We start from the raw sequence: 18269 nt of genomic DNA, 5'->3' as shown, positions 1-18269 counted from the left end.
CAGATAACATCTCTGAAAGGCATTCCAAACACAAAATTTGATTAAAAGAGTAATAATCTGGTTCTTGGAGTTCCTGTAAGGCATTTCAAACACAAAATTTGAGGAGAATAATGATCCAGATTTGGAGCTTCTGTGATGAATTCTATTGAAGGTCTTGGAGTAGTAATTGGTGAAGATCTTTGGGGGATGGGTGGCAATATGAGCAAGCACAAACATCCAGAACAGAGCCTATCATTTTTGTTAAAGAAGAAACCAACATCAAGGATTAGCTTGATGCAAAGCTTTTAAATGCAAGAGTGAGTGATAGAATTCTCAGGTACAAATTATAAGGAGTTTGTTGTTAAGCATTGCTAAATCCTGTAACAGTTGATGATATTCCTTAATTGCAATGTAATCAAAGGACTGCTAGTACTATAAAATGGACATACATGAACATGAGAAGATAAAGAAAATTTCATTGAAGCATGGAGTTTGACAATATATAATATTCATTAAGTCTTGTCTATGTTAATGATCTTCTTGATATTTTTTAGTAGAGCTTGGAATGGTGTTTCATGTGTATGGTTATTTGCTAATCAGTACAATATTATGTATGAATTTGTGTGCTGAATCTCTTTGCTTTTATTTTATCACATATCTTTTAAGCGACATCGCAGAGTAGTTAAAAGCAACACATATCTTTCCCAATCTTGGATATAAATCATCCTTTGCTGAAAAAATGTTATATATTTCGCTAAAAGGTCATTTGGGTGGTGAAATTGTAGGTTCTGTACCCTATTTAACGCAATTAAAAAACTTGTCTAAGTAGCTACTGCTGAGCAACAAGACACAAAAAGAATGGGAAAAAATGATATCAAAATAATGACTACTGCATTGTTATGCCAAACAAAGGCTGTGGCCCTGATTTCTTCTTAGTTGAACACCGATGCTTAAGAAAAGCAAATTCTTCAGCCGATTGTATCCTACACAGTTGAGAATTGGAGAAGTAGAGAAGGAGAAATTAAAAGATTAGAAGCAAGCAGATATCATTTTAGCTAGGGCATGCCAAACTCATTTTAGCTAGGGCATGCCAAACTCAAAAAGGTTGAAGTGAATAATGATCAAATTCTGAGAGTTTCCGCAATGGATTTTATTAAAGAATGTTTAGGAGAGGCATTGGTTGAAATTTTGCAAAGAATGAGTCGCAATATGACTAAGAGCGAAGTTTAAATCAGATATCATTTTAGCTAGGGCATGCCAAACTAAAAAATGTTGAAGTGAATAATGATCAAATTCTTAGAGTTTCCGCAACGGATTTTATTAAAGAATGTTTAGGAGAGGCATTTGTTGAAATTTTGGAAAGAATGAGTGGCAATATGATTAAGAGCGAAGTTTAAATCAAATGTTATAATCTTTATTAAAATAAATAAATCAAAAGATGGATTGATAAAAAAGGTTTTGGTGCGAAAGTGATACAACTTATGGGTCTCTTGTTAATAGATGGCAGAACTAGTAATTGCTACCAAGATTCCTCTAATTTTTATGGAATAAAGAGTCATTATCTTTATTAAAATAAATCAAAAGATAGATGGATAAAAAAGGTTTTGGTGCCAAAGTGATACAACTTATGAGTCTCTTGTTAATAGATGGCAGAACTAGTAATTGCTACCCAGATTCCTCTAATTTTAATGGAATAAAGTGTCATTATTGGTGATCTTTTTAGAGGTGAAGAATCATAATTGGTGATGTTTATTTTAAGAGGGAAAAATTTTCCCTTAACAATTTTTTCTAATAAAATTTATGAGTTAGATGAAATTTTTGTAATAAGTATTCTATTCATCTTATGGTTCCATAAAATATATTTAAAGATATATATATAGCCATATCAAAATGATGAGATAATGTTAATTCATAAGTTTCTATACCATGAAATGAGGTGGAAATGATATTTGCTCCAGAAAAATGTCGAGCAACTCTTAGACAATACAATTAGCCATGAAAAAAAAGTTACTTTTGTTGTTGCTAACATGTGACGATTGTAAAGTTTCCAAATCCTAGGTGACTGATGTAGTATGTTTTTTATTAAATAAATCAAATATTGAGTTTACTTAATAATAGAAATACTAAATTTGAGCATGCATCAGTCACACAAATGGCTAGAAAATATAGTAGAAGCATAAAACAAGAAACATGGAATCTATCCTTCAAAGTAGCTTATCATTAATGACTCAACATACAAGAACACCTAAAAAATGAGGTTTCCTATCCACTGAATGAGAAAATTGCAAATCATGTTTGAGAAACTTGTGACACAACTCTATCCGTATGATTACGGATTGTAAGAACTATTTGTAGGATTGTACAAAAATGTATGGTCTATCTGTATGGCTATACAAGATTCACTGTGCAAATAGATTTGCAATATGTAATCACTTTTGGGTTTCTCTTATCACTATTGCACCATTTTCTCCTTTCCTTGGCATATTTGTTCACCTTTGGATGGAATTGTCTTTGTGAAGAATCAATGTGTCTTTTCCCTCTACCTTCCCATGCCTTTATAGTTTTAGCGAAGAATCTATTTTTAAGAGTATTCTTTGTCTAAGTACAATTTTAAACTCAACACTCCCTCTTAGCGAAGGAGGAATTCTACACCAATCCAAGTTTGTCATTGAATGCCTCAAACTTCCCTTTTTCGAAGGGCCTAGTTAAAATATCAACAACCTATTGATGATCTATGGGTACATACTGGAGCTTCACCACTCCCTTTTGAATCATGTCTTGAATGAAGTGATAACTCATCCCTATGTGCTTGGACTTGTCATGGAACATTGGGTTCTCAAAGAGTTTGATACAACTCTGATTATCATAGTAGATCATTGTGGGATCCAACTTTCTATCAAATAAAGTTACAAGTGACTTGTGAATCTAAATGGCCTCACAACTTGTTGTATTAGTTACCATACACTTTTCCTGTATTGAGCTAAGTGCCATAAAGGGCTGCTTCCTACTAAAATAGGATATCATTGTTGATCCCAAACTAAAACAACACAGTAAGGTGCTCTTCCTATCTTCTACATTGCCTACCCAATTTAAATTTGTATAGCCTTGCAACTTCACCTCACCATCTCCAAGATATCTCTGACCATAATCCATTATCCCCTCAAAGACATGACCACATGTTTTGCTACTACTCAATGCTCCTACCTCAGTGCCACCATGCACTGATGTAAGGTGTTCATTACAAAACATATATCAAGTTTGGTGTTGACCAATTACATCAAAGAACCTATCAACTACATGTACAACATGGGATCCATCAACTCTAAATATGAATCATCACCTTCTTTAGATTGGTGATTATGGGCATGGTCATAGGTTTGCAATCCTCCACCTAAAATTTCTTCATGATCTCAACTGCATACTTACCCTACCCAAGGAATATCTCCCTTGGTTTCTGCCAAACATCCAAACCCAAGAAGTAATGCATGACGCTGATACCCTTCATCTTAAACTCATCTCCCATATCTACTTTACACCTCGCAATGAACACCTCTACACCCATAAGAAACAAGTCATCTACATACAACACCAAAATAAGCAGATTAGTTCCAATAAATATAAAGTATAAGTTCAAATCTACTTTAATTTTGGTGAAGCCCATACTAAGCAAGTATCCATAAATCATAGAATACACTGCTCTTTGTGCTTGCTTGAGTGCATATAAGGCCTTCTTAAGCTCACACACATGAGACTCCTTCCCATGTACCTCAAAGACCTAAGGTTGCTCTATGTACACTTCTTCTTCAATGATACCATAAAGGAAAGTTTCATTTTCATCCATCTGTTGTATCTTCCATCAAATAAATGAAACAATAGATGTAAAAAATGTTGATGTTTTTGCAACATCAGGTAGACATTCTCTAACGGAGTCATGCTGATTTGATTAGGGGAGAATGATACATTCACCCATGGGGCCATGCTGATTTGGCTAGGGGTGAATGGCCCAAGGGCAGAATTTCTCCCATGGGGCCATGATGAACCAGCTCAAGAAAAAGATATAAAAGATAGATCAACGCTTTAGAATTCAGCCTCTTTGAGGGGGCAACCTCCTTTACATTACATAAATGAACAATTTTTGGATGATTCAAATGACAAAACCTCCTTTCTATATATAGGAGTCTAAGGAGTCACAATATAACCTAGCCGACCTAACAATAATAATATAAAGCCACAAAAATAACAATAAAGGGATTCTATGGGGCACAGTAATAAAAATATGGGGACAATAGGGGCACAACAATATTAATAAGGGATACAACTACAATAGTAATGGGGTAATCACTAGTATTATAGGGACCTAACATGCCCCTCTCCTTCAAAAAAAGTGTTGTCCTCAACGCTTGAGTAGTTCTGGATGCTTCTGTATAAAATTCTCATCCTCCCATGTGGAATCTTCAGCGGATAAGTTCTTCCACTTGATGAGATACTCCGAAATTGATCGATTTCGTAGCTGTCGAGTTCTTGTTTCTATGACTGCTTCCGGTTCCAATATAATTTTTCCTTCCTCGTCAAGTTTTGGCAATATTGTTTGAACTGGGAGCTTGTCGCCTATAACCTTCTTTAAACATGAAACATGGAAAACTTGGTGCAATCGAGAAGCTGCAGGAAGCTCCAATTTGTATGCCATAGTACCAATCTTTTGCAACACCTTGTACGGACCATAATACTTTGGTGATAATTTATTATCCTTCTTAGCTTGCTTGAGGGACATTTGTTTATATGGTTGTAGCCGTAGAAATACCCAATCACCTACATCAAAACTTCTTTCACTGCGATGTTGATCTACCTGTTGTTTCATTCTATTCTGTGCCAACACGAGGTTATCCTTTAAGAGTTGGAGGACTTGTTGTTGATGTTCGATGTGATGTTCCACTGCTTGAACCTTAGAATTTTCTCTTAAATATGATGTGATGGATGGTGGCTGATATCCATAAAGTGCCATAAATGGGGTCATTTTTGTTGCTGTATGGAAGGAAGTGTTATACCACCATTCAGCCAGAGGCAACCATTTGACCCATTGTGTCTGTTTATCAGATACAAAGCAACGAAGATATCCTTCCAAACATTTGTTTACTATCTCAGTTTGCCCATCAGATTGAGGATGATAAGATGAGCTATGAGCTAACTGAGTACCAAGACAAGAAAATAATTCTGTCCAAAAATTTCCAGTGAAAATGGGATCTCTGTCACTTACAATAATCTTTGGGTTTCCATGTAGCTTTTGAATTGTTTCCATAAATGCAGTAGAAACTGTACTGGCTTTAAATGGATGTGATAATGCACAAAAGTGTGCATACTTGGTAAGTCTGTCAACTACCACCATGATGACACTCTTTCCCTCAGACTTGGGTAAACCTGTGATAAAATCCATTGAAACCTCCTCCCAATGTTGGCTTGGAATGGATAAAGGTTGTAATAGACCCGGGGTCTTAATTGTTTCAACTTTATTTTGTTGGCAAACCAAACATTCCGCCACAAACTTTTGAATATTTGATTTAAGGCCATCCCAAAAAAATTCCTTCTTAACCCTGTGGTAAGTTTTTAAAAATCCTGAGTGCCCTCCTAAGGGAGAAGTGTGCAATTCCATAAGAATCTTTTGTTTGAGTTGGAAATTCTTACAGAGGTATAAGCGATCTTTGTACCATAACGAATCATTTTTCCAGCTAAATGTATCAGATGTACTGGAATCTTGTTGTAACTTTCGAATAAGTGCCCACACTTCTTCATCATTCTTCCATTCCTCCCTTGCTTCATTTATCCAATCTGGTTGGATAATAGAAATGGCGCACAACAATGCTTCCACATCCTCATCCTTTCTTGAGAGTGCATCTGCCACCACATTTTGCTTCCCTTTTTTGTAGATGATTTCAAAGTCATAACCCAACATCTTTGTGACCCACTTTTGTTGCTCTTCAGAGGATAATCTTTGTTCTAAAAAGTATTTAAGGCTATCATGATCCGTTTTTACCTTGAAGTGTCTTCCCATTAGGTAGGGTCGCCATTTCTTAAGTGCATGGAGTATTGCCAACATTTCCTTCTCATAAATAGCTTTGTGTAAAAACTTTCCCTTGATTGGACGACTTTCAAAAGCAATGGGTCTTTCATCTTGCATTAAAACAACACCAATTCCATTTCCTGAAGCATCACATTCCACAATAAAGGTTTTTGTGAAGTCCGGTGTAGCTAAGACCGGTGCTTGGCACATTGCCTCTTTAAGATGTTCAAAGGCCTTTGTTGCTTCTGGAGTCCATGAAAATGCATCTTTCTTCAATAATGTTGTTAGAGGTGCTGCTATTCTCCCATAATTCTTAACAAACTTGCGATAATACCCTGTCAACCCGAGAAATCCTCGCAGATGCTTTATGGATGTGGGGATTTTCCATTCCTTAATGGCTTTAATTTTGCTAGGGTCTACCTTAACTCCTTCATGAGATACAATATGACCCAGATATTCCACCTCTTGTACTCCAAAGAAACATTTGGATCTTTTTGCATATAATTGTTTCTCCTCCAATAGTTGTAGCACCCTGTCAACATGTTCAACATGATCCTTCCAAGACTTGTTGTAGATTAGTATATCATCAAAAAATACTAACACAAATTTTCTAAGGAAGGGTTTGAAAATGGAATTCATCAAACCTTGAAATGTAGAAGGTGCATTGGTAAGGCCAAAAGGCATGACCAAAAATTCATAATGACCCTCATGAGTTCTAAATGCTGTTTTTGGAATGTCTTCAGTCTTCATTCTGATTTGATGATATCCTGAACGAAGATCCAACTTGGTGAAGTAAATTGATCCATGCAATTCATCCAATAATTCATCAATGACAGGAATGGGAAACTTATCTTTAATAGTGAGCTTGTTGAGCTCCCTATAATTTGGACACATGCGCCATGATCCATCCTTCTTGTGCACCAATACTACTGGAGCAGAGAAAGAACTTTGACTAGGTTGAATTATACCAGCCTCTAGCATTTCTGCAACCATACGTTCAATTTCACTCTTTTGGGCATAGGGATATCTGTACGGCCTGATGTTTGGAGGAACACTTCCTGGAATCAGATGAATAGCATGATCATGATCACGAATAGGTGGGAGACCTTTGGGAGTCTCAAATACCTTGGAATGATTGTCCAAGACTTTTTGGAGATCTGGAGAAATAGATGATTCCGATGTGGAAACATCTAGCGAACATAATTGTGCAATTACACCTCTTTGTTCCTTTTTTAGAAGCTTTGTCATACCGTTAGAGCTGATTATTTTTCCCGGTTTCCCTGCAATACCCCTTAATTCAACTTCCTTTCCTTCCGCAGAAAATTTCATGAAAAGTTCTTGAAAATTAAAAGCTATTGTACCCAAGGATTGTAGCCATTGGACTCCTAGTACAACATCAGCACCTCCCATTGGAATGGAAAGCATTGGGTTAGTCAATACATATTCTCCCATGGATAGCTTGATATTATGGCACTTTCCAGAGCAATTTATCGTTCCTCCATTTGCAATCATCACTTGACACTTTGGTACTGGATATAGGAAGCAATTCAATTCCTTTGCTACCTTACAATGAATAAAATTGTGGGTACTTCCTGAATCAATCAACACTATTACCTTTTTCTTTTTGATTTGTCCTTCTATCTTGATGGTTTGAGGAGTGGTAATTCCAGCCAATGCATTACAAGATATGGTCGGATTCATTTCTTCTTTATCTAGGCTTTGTTCCTGGAGTATATCCTCTTCCTTTGACCTTTCTTGCTCCTTTTCTTCTTCCTCTTCACAATTTATGTAGAATAATTTCTTCTCAGCACACTTATGACCTTTAGTGTATTTGCTATCACAACTGTAACAAAGCCCTTTTGCTCTTTTTTCTTCCAATTGTTGTGGTGTCAACCTTATAGGTTGTGGAAGGCTAGGGGTAACAACACTTCCATCTTTATAGTTGTGACTGGTATGCTTCCCGGTTGCCATAATTTTGCTTTCCATTTTTCTTTCTAACCTGAATGCCTTCTCTAATGAATCAGGTTCCCAAAGGCGAACATCATGTTGGATATTATCCTTTAAAGTCCCTATGAACACATCAATCCTATGCTCCTCTGGAATATTTTTTACCCTTATGTTCAATTTTTGGAACTCCTCAATGTGCTCCATTATTGAACCCTTTTGTTTGAGACTTATCAATTGGCTAAAAAAAGTGTTCTTTTTGTATCCTCATAATGTGTTGTCAATTCTTTCGTAAAAATTGCCCAAGTGATAATTTGTTTACAAGAGAAAAGCCATTGATACCATACAAACTGATTTGGTTCCAAATATAAAGTTGCAATACATACCTTTTGTGTGTTTTGCACATTATTAAGATCGAAAAATTGCTCCATCTGTAATATCCATGTTGCGGGATCCTTGCCATCAAACTTCCTCATATCGATTTTTGGAATATGGTGGGTCTTCAATCCAACATTAGAGTCTATGGAATCATGATTAACATTTGTTTTATTCTCATCATGAATTTCCTTTACTACCCTTTCACCATTAGTGACCATTTCTTGTAGCAACTTATTCATATTTATCCTCAATTCTTCCATGCCTGTCTTCAAATCTATCTTCAAATCGTCCATCTTAGCTTCCACGTCATTCATCTTAGCTTCTACGCCTTTATTTAAACAATCCATCTTAGCTTCTACGCCTTTTGTTAAACCATCCATCTTAGCTTCTACATCTTTCTTTAAACCATCCATCTTAGATTCTGTTCCTTTTTGTGCAAGTGACACTTGTTGCACTTGGTCTCGTAATTTTGATATATCATGTTGCATTTCTTCCTCTTCTTCATGAGTCACGCTAGAGCTTTCAGGTTGTCTACTAGGTGTTTGCATTTTCTTGCCTCGGGGCATCAATTACCGATAATAATGCTTTACTATGCCCTTTGAATTCCTTCAAACTAATTTTTTAAACCAAGCTTATGCAAAAATTTAAAAAAGAACTACACACCTTTTTTCACTTTGTAGGAGCCTGATATTGAATCTGATGTATCTCTGTAATTTTGGATCATCCAGTTCTAAAATTGTGATCTGTAGTAGCCCTCTGTGTTCTCTTTCCAATGCCACCAGTCTGATCCAAATTGGATTCTCCAAGAAAGAGTTATGCACAATCTCCCACAGTGACCTGATTATAGACTAGTTCAGTAGAGCGAACTTGTATGACGTGCCACGAGTCACTGTTTCGACTTTTGGCTCTGAAAAATATATAAAAGAAACTACAGTCCATCCTCTTTCTGTACCTTCTTACGAAATTTCAATCCAATTCTCAGAAAGAAAGTTATGACGATTTTCCCCAGGTCACCTGTTTGGAATGTAATTCAGGAGTCTACAAAAAGACCAACTTCCTCAGATCATATCTCCGAAACTATAGCGCAAAAAGCTCTGAAATTCGGACCCGAGATTCAGCGCGATTTCTTCTCAAATGGCTTTTTTTTTTTAGCTTCTGAAACATCGCAGGAAAAAAGTTATAGCGAAAATTCCACGATGACCTGTTTGGAGCAGCAAAACCCTAGAATCCAAAGCTCTGATACCAAATGTTATGAAACCAGCTCAAGAAAAAGATATAAAAGATAGATCAATGCCTTGGAATTCAGCCTCTTCGAGGGGGAAACCTCCTTTACATTACATAAATGAGCAATTCTTAGATGATTCAAATGACAAAACCTCCTTTCTATATATAGGAGTCTAAGGAATCACAATATAACCCAGCGGACCTAACAATAATAATATAAAGCCACAAAAATAACAATAGAGGGATTCTATGGGACACAGTAATAAAAATATGGGGACAATAGGGGCACAACAATATTAATAAGGGATACAACTAAAATAGTAATGGGGTAATCACTAGTATTATAGGGTCCTATCAATAGCCTTGCAACTTCACCTCACCATCTCCAAGATATCTCTGACCATAATCCATTATCCCTTCAAAGACATGACCACATGTTTTGCTACTACTCAATGCTCCTACCTCAGTGCCACCATGCACTGACGTAAGGTGTTCATTACAAAACATATATCAAGTTTGGTGTTGACCAATTACATCAAAGAACCTATCAACTACATGTACAACATGGGATCCATCAACTCTAAATATGAATCGTCACCTTCTTTAGATTGGTGATTATGGGCATGGTCATAGGTTTGCAATCCTCCATCTGAAATTACTTCATGATCTCAACTGCATACTTACCCTGCCCAAGGAATATCTCCCTTGGTTTCTGCCAAACATCCAAACCCAAGAAGTAATGCATGACGCTGATGCCCTTCATCTTAAACTCATCTCCCATATCTACTTTACACCTCGCAATGAACACCTCTACACCCATAAGAAACAAGTCATCTACATACAACACCAAAATAAGCAGATTAGTTCCAATAAATATAAAGTATAAGTTCAAATCTACTTTAATTTTGGTGAAGCCCATACTAAGCAAGTATCCATAAATCATAGAATACACTGCTCTTTGTGCTTGCTTGAGTGCATATAAGGCCTTCTTAAGCTCACACACATGAGACTCCTTCCCATGTACCTCAAAGACCTAAGGTTGCTCTATGTACACTTCTTCTTCAATGATACCATAAAGGAAAGTTTCATTTTCATCCATCTATTGTATCTTCCATCAAATAAATGAAACAATAGATGTAAAAAATGTTGATGTTTTTGCAACATCAGGTAGACATTCTCTAATGGAGTCATGCTGATTTGATTAGGGGAGAATGATACATTCACCCATGGGGCCATGGCTAGGGGTGAATGGCCCAGGGGCAGAATTTCTCCCATGGGGCCATGTTGATTTGGCTAGGGGAGATTGACCCATGATGCTCACATTGTACTTTGGGATGGAGTGATCTATTTTTTATAGAGTAGGTTTGAATTGTTTATCAATTGGGGTTTTTCACCCAACAATGGGTAAACAATTTTAGTCTAATGTTAAGTTGTTATGTAGGCTCAATTATTAAAGGAGTTTCTTGTGATGAGGTGCCCCTTGATGGATCCCTACTCAACAATAGAGCTCTATATATATAGACAAGCATATGAGAGGCAAACTAGCAATTTCATTTGAATATTTTTAGTGGAGGAGAAATTCGGCCAAGGAGAAATATGTTGTTGGATATCATCTTCATCTTTTCTTCATCATTCTATCATTCTTTTTGGAGGTTGCACAAAGGTTGAGTTTGGTCAGACCATTGAACAACATCTTGGAGTCTGCACTTATGATGAATTTATTGTTGTTTGGCCAAATTTTGACTAATGTTGACTACAACTATTTGACCGAGAGTTGACCGTAGGAAGGCCACACATGAGACAGTTTGAACATCCACAATTTAACCTTAGATTTGACCACACATGCAAGTTGACCGCAGGCAGAGTTGACTACAATGTCAATGTTTGACCGCAGGGTAACTTGACCAAGAAGTTGACCAGTGTTGACTTTTGAGTTTTTACTAGTTTGACGAGTTGATGATTGACCAGGTTTGACTGGTATTTTTACTTATATATTGGCACAAATATCTATATAAATTTATAATTTGTAAACCTTGTTGAAAGACAAATTTCTCCTCAAGAAAAAATTGTTGGGTTTTCTCCCAAGGTTGGGTTTCCTAGGTGAAATTTTTTGTTTATTGTGCATGACCATCTTTCTATGATCTTTATTGTTTCTGTTGCATTTATTGTTGAGATTTTCTGAGTATAATTATTCAATGATAGCAGTGGCATAAAAAACATTTTTTGAAAATCATTAAGAAGTAATTATCAGGAAGAAAATTATTCAATGATAGCAATGGCATAAAAAGCATTGTTTGAAAATCATTAGGAAGTAATTATTAGGAACAAAATTGTATTCTACTACACTTGCCATAGAATTTCAACATGGTATCAGAGCTTTGTTGAAGCTCAACCATTGAACAAGTCTCATATTTTAGTATTCACCAGCTTGTACAAGTTAGATTTATTATCAAGATGGTGCCTAGTCTCAAAGTAGAAGACAAGTTGGATGGTGCTACAAATTTCAGATCTTGGAAGACTAGGATACTCCTTTTCTTGGAAGAAAATGATATTCAGAATTATGTGAAGGAAATTGTCTCAAAACCAGTAGACGCTAAAGAGAAAGCTAGGCATAAGAAGAATGAAGCAAAGGCTAAGAGGATCTTGATAGATTCCATAAAGGACCATTTGATTCCAGGTGTTGTTGAGTTGAAGACTGCCAAAGAGATGTATGATGCATTGGTGGGATTGTTTGAGAGTAAGAACACTAGCAAGAAATTATCCTTAGGGCATCAAATATGTAGTATCATGATGTCCATATCATATTCAATTGCCACTTATCCCAAGAGAGTCTCCCCGTTGAGAGATCAACTTAGAGCTATTGGAGATACGATTGATGATGTAGAGCTTGTTACAATGATCTTAATGAATTTCCTTCTTCATGGGATCCACTTGTACAAGGTATTTGTGCATGAGTTGAGTTTCCCAAGTTTGATCGACTATGGTTTGATTATGTCCAAGAGGAGGTTAGATTTTTGTCCAAGAATAGCTTATAGAGACTTCAAGATGAAGAAACCCAAGCTCTTGCAACTCATGTATGGAAAGGAAAAGAAAGAAGAAAATAGGTGGAAGACGAGCTCCAGTTCAAGATCAGAAGAAGAATGGTCTTTCAAATATTAGGCGCTTCAAATGTCATACATTTGGTCATTATGCTTCATAGTGTTCTCAAAATAAAAGGAAGGGAAAACAACATGCATCAACACCGATGTTGATGATGATGATGAGCATCTACCATAAAAGAAGTCAAAGGAATCTAAACTTGATGAGACTGCAAATGAACTTGAGAAAGAATATTTCTTTTTCTCCACTCTTATAGGCACTATCACTAAAGAATATTTCTTTTTCTCCACTCTTATAGGCACTATCACTAATAGTAGTGATACTTGGTTGGTGGACAGTGGTGCTTCTAGGCACATGAGAGGTCCACAATATTCTCACATGATTTGATAGAGAAGAATTCAAAATTGCGGGTGGAACTTGGAGCTAATGCCAAGTATGCAGTGAAAGGAGTTGGGACACCATTGTTTCATCTAGAGTATGAAGATTATCTACACATGAGAGATGTATTTTCTGTACCAAGATTGAAGAAGAATCTGCTCTCTATTTCAACATTGGAGGATAGAGGTTACATAGTTGCATTTGTAGATGGTTAGGTTCTTGTATGGCCTAAGGGCTCAAGCATAGACTCAACAGGAGTGATTGGTGTTCGAGAGGGAGGATTGTATAGATTCCTAGGTCTTCCAGCCTAGGCATTGTTACATGATAGTGAGGATTAGGAGGCTCTGAAGGATGCAGATCCCTCTAGTCCAATTTTTCATCCTTTAGACTATTAAAAGGAGTTAGTAGAGGCAACAAAGCTAGTGGACCTTCCTAGAGATGTTCCAATGATGAAGAAGAGGCTAGGATAGCTTCGTGACACTTTACAGGATGTAAAGAGACATGCAACTCCCAGGGGTACTTTCAGGGAGAGAAGATGACCACAGAGGTTTTCAAGTTATATGGAATTGATGAGTCATATCATTTATTTCAAGCCTTCCAATTATGAAGAAGCAACAAGCCAATAGGTTTAGAAGGATGTCATGATGGAGGAGTATCAGTTCAACATGAAGAATGATGTGTGGGAGATAATTCTAAGATCAGAGGGGAAGTTGGTAGTGACTTCCAAGTGGATATATAAGATCAAGCATGTAGTAGATGGAAGGATCGAAAAGTATAAAGTGAGGTTTGTAGCTAGAGTGTTCTCCGAGAAAGAGGGACAGGACTATGGGGAGACTTTTTCTCTAGTCGCTAGGTACACTTCCATCAGGACTATTATTTCTCTTACTTCAGTTATGGGTTGGAGGTTACATAAGATGGATGTAAAGACTACATTCCTCAATGGTGTGATTGAGGAGGAAGTGTACATAGAGCAACCTTAGGGCTTTGTGGTACATGGGAAGGAGTCATACGTTTGCAGATTGAATAAAGCTTTGTATGGACTCAAGCAAGAAGCTAGGGCATGGTATTCTAGGATTAATGGATACTTGATGAGTTTGGGATTCACTAAGAGTGATGTGGATCCTAACCTTTACTTCATGGTTGTTGATGGTGATCCTTTCATATTGGTGTTATATGTTGATGATATGTTCCTTAATGGGGCAAAGAGGCTCAATGTGAGGTGCAAGAGGGATTTGGCTTCAGGGTTCAAGATGAAGGATCTTGGCTTGATGAATTATTTCTTGGGGTTGGATGTATGGCAAAGACCTGGTGCGATCTTCCTTGGACAAGGGAAGTACATAGTTCAAAACATGAGGAGATTTGGTATGGTGGGTTGAAAGTCCATTGCTACACCTATGGTGACAAATATGAAGAAGCTAAGTGATTTTGCTTCAGATTCATATTTAGTGGATCCCATGATTGGATCCTTGATGTACTTGGTTAACACTAGGTTAGATATTTTCTTTAAAGTGAACACCCCAAGCCAGTTTATGGTTGAGTCGAGGCATGTACATTGGGTTGCAATGAAGCATGTGTCGAGCTACTTGTGTGGTATAGTTGGATATGGTCTAAGATATGTATTAGGTGGTGAAGTGATGTTGTAGGGGTATACTGATTTTGATTGGATTGGGAGTGCACTGGACAAAAATAGCACCTCGGGGTGTTGCTTCAACTTGGGATCAATTATGATACCCTGGTTTAGCAAGAAGAAAACTTCTGTCACACTCAATATAGCAGAAGTGGAGTATATCATAGCCAGTGTCGCAAGTCAGGAAGTAGTGTGGCTTCAAAAACTGCTTGCAGGGCTATTTGATCATGCATTAGAGATGACCTTGATATATCGTGATAATCAAAGTTGTGTCGAGTTTTTGGAGAATCCAATGTTTCATGACAAGTCAAAGCACATTGAGATCAAATATCACTTCATCCAATACATGGTGCAAAAGGGAGAAATGAAACTCCAATACATATCCACATACGAGTAGATTGCAAACATTCTCACCAAGCCTCTATATAAGGGGAAGTTTGTATACTTTCAAGACAAGCTTGGCATGATGCAAAATGTCTTCATCACTGAGAGGGAGTGTTGATGTATTTGCATCATCAGGCATGAATTCTCCCATGAGGTCATGTTGATTTGACTAGGGGAGAACGATACATTCACCCCATCGGGCCATGCTGATTTAGCTAGGAGTTAATGAACCAGGGGAAATATTTCTCCCATGGGGCCATGTTGATTTGGCTAGGGGTGAATGGCCCAAGGGCAGTGTTTCTCCTATGGGGCCATGCTAATTTGGCTAGGGGAGATTGGCCCATGATGCTCACATTATGCTCCAGGATGGAGTGATAGATTTTTTATAGAGCAAGTTTAAATTGTTTATTAATTGGGGGTTTTCACCCAATAGTGGGGTAAACAATTATAGTCTAATGTTAAGTCGTCATGTAGGCTCCATTAGTGAAATCATTTCTTATGAGGTGCCCTTTGATGCGTCTCCATTCAATATTAGAGCTCTATATATATAGATAAGCATGTAAGAGGAAAATAATCAACATAGCAAGCTCATTTTAATCTTTTCTAGTGGAGGATAAATTTGACCAAGAAGAAATATGTTGTTAGAGACCATCTTTATCTTTTATTCATCATTTTATCATTCTTTTTGGAAGTTGCACGTGTGAGGAAGAAGGCCAAGTTTGACCAAACCATTGAACAACATCTTGGAGGCTGCACATGTGACAAGTTGACTATTGTTTGACTAAATTTTCACTGATGTTGACCACAAGAAGGTTGCACGTGCAAGGATTTAAATCGTCACAATTTGACCTCATATTTGACCACACATGCAAGTTGACCATAGTTGCACGTGCAGGTTGACCACAGGGAAGTTTGCGCAGGTTGTTGACCAACATTGACTTCTGAGGTTTTAGTGGTTTGACCAACAACTGATTGACCAGGTTTGACTGGTATTTTTACTTGTATATTAGCACAGATATATAGATAAATTTATGATTTGTAAACCTTTCTAAAATACATATCTCCTCAAGAAAAGATTACTAGGTTTTCTCCCAAAGTTAGGTTTTCTAGGTGAAAAATATTGTGTCTATTGTGTGTGGTTGTCTTTCTATGATCTTTACTATTTTTGCTACATTTACTATTGATATTTTATGAGTATTATTATTCAATGATAGGAGTGACATAAGAAGATTGTTTGAAAATGATTAGGAGGTAAGGATAGTAGGAGGGGGAGGGATGCTCTTAAATCCTAATGGAGAACCGAAAAAAAATTTCGCATGGGGACTGAGTCAAAGAACAAATAACCTTGCCAAGATGTATAGACTTTACTTAAGCCTCCAGTTAGAAAAAAGGAAAGAAATCTCTTCCATTATCATTTTATGGGATTCTCTCATCGTAATCCATCTCCTTCAAACATGCTCTCTTTCTAAGAACAATCTTCTCTCTTCTCTTTAGAAGAATCTAAGGCATCCTTGAATCATTTACACATAAATCCTATTATCATATCCTCCATGACCAAAACAATGACGCTGATGCTCAAGCCAATATCGCATGTCAAATAGAATAAGGTCAATGGCTCCCTCCGATGAATAGTTATTCCATGAATATTTCAAATAAAGTTCTTAGTCCCCCCTATTCATAGAAAAGAGGAATGGAATATGGCACAGATTAAATTATATGAAAAATCTAGAGGTGAATTCCCTCCCTTCATTCCTTCAAAGTTGGCTCTTTTGGATGGTAACTCTACGCTCTCCAAGTGGCATCATTCGTAGGTCCTATCACATGAAGTGGCAGGCTTCATGAACGGTTGCAAAGGGAGCATTTATTCAAAACATGTGCCACAGGTTGTATCTAGATTTTAATTCTCTCCCATATCAGTCTTCGTACCAGTTTGGATGGACAACCTATGGACTAAGCACATGAATTTGGCGTCGTCCATATCTCTTGAAGTGTGGGAACCTCTTGAATTACAATTGCATTTGTGGAGGCTGATATCGGTATTATGTTCAAAGAATTGGGATCGTAATTATTTAGATGGGAACCTTTATGGCTAGTGCTTTGTCGGGTGGATTTACTAGTTCTTTAATTCTGGTTTTGCGATAATTCTAATAGGTAGAAGGATTCCTTCCTAGTCGTGCCTCCTTAAGATCAAGATTGGGGTTCTCTCATTCTCAATAAGATTTGGGCCCTTCTTCATCTACACTCCTTAAGATCAAGATTGGGGTTCTCTCATTCTCAATAAGATTTTGGCCCTTCTTCATCTACACAAATCGTTGGCTCAATTCGACAAAGAACGTGGTGGAGGATTCAAACATTTTTAGGTCATAAATTTGGCCAACTTCAATAACAACTGTCGAGGTTACCAATTATGGTTGTCTGTGCTCGCTGTCGCCTTACGTGCTTAATGAAGTGGCTCCAAAGAAAATGCAAGGATTACAACAATGTGTTATCGTCTTTTTACCACTATTCACAATTGGGCCCGCTTCCCAAAGGTACTTTTGATTGCTCTCTTGCTTTCTCATCGACAATTGTGCTTTTAATAGTCTAGATGATTAGCGAACCCTCATATGGAACCTCTCATCTTTTCATTTGGACACTTTAGGATCTTTTCAAAGGCTAGGCTTTCAGTCCACAATGGAAAATCAAGGAACTTCCTCTTCCATTTCTGCCTTTGATAGTTCCACTCACTATAACCTCTTGCCTGCACTTTCCATTGGATATTCCTCAGGAAATCAATGATCTCTGTTAGCAAGTCAACCAACAGTTAGCCATAATTCCATCTTTGATAGAGGAAGTGCAGAGCTAACAAGTTAGAATTAGACAGCCAGAGGATGAGATGGACTGGGTCTGCCACCAATTTGCGTATCTGTGGGAACAACAGAATACCGAGGACAATAGAAGCACAACAAGTAGTGCCCCTAATAGCCCCATAGGCAAGATGTCGATAGATACTCCTCAATAAGTCATGTTTGCTCCACGTAAATGCATTTTGTCAAACAATCAGTATTGTTGAGTATTTGTTTTTGCTCTAAGAAGGAATGTAGCAAAAATTTAGCCAAAAAAATTGAGTTTCTTCTTTCAATCCTTCTTGAAGATTTTGTATCTTTGAACAAAATGTAGATTTTATGAGTAACTTGTTGTGACTGGGCGCAAAATTAATAA

This window comes from Pinus tabuliformis, chromosome 1_2, assembly GCF_031772625.1.
Source record: "Pinus tabuliformis cultivar Carrire ecotype Pingquan chromosome 1_2, CPIR1, whole genome shotgun sequence".
NCBI lineage: Eukaryota > Viridiplantae > Streptophyta > Pinopsida > Pinales > Pinaceae > Pinus > Pinus tabuliformis.
Note: the sequence above shows the minus strand (reverse complement) of the source record.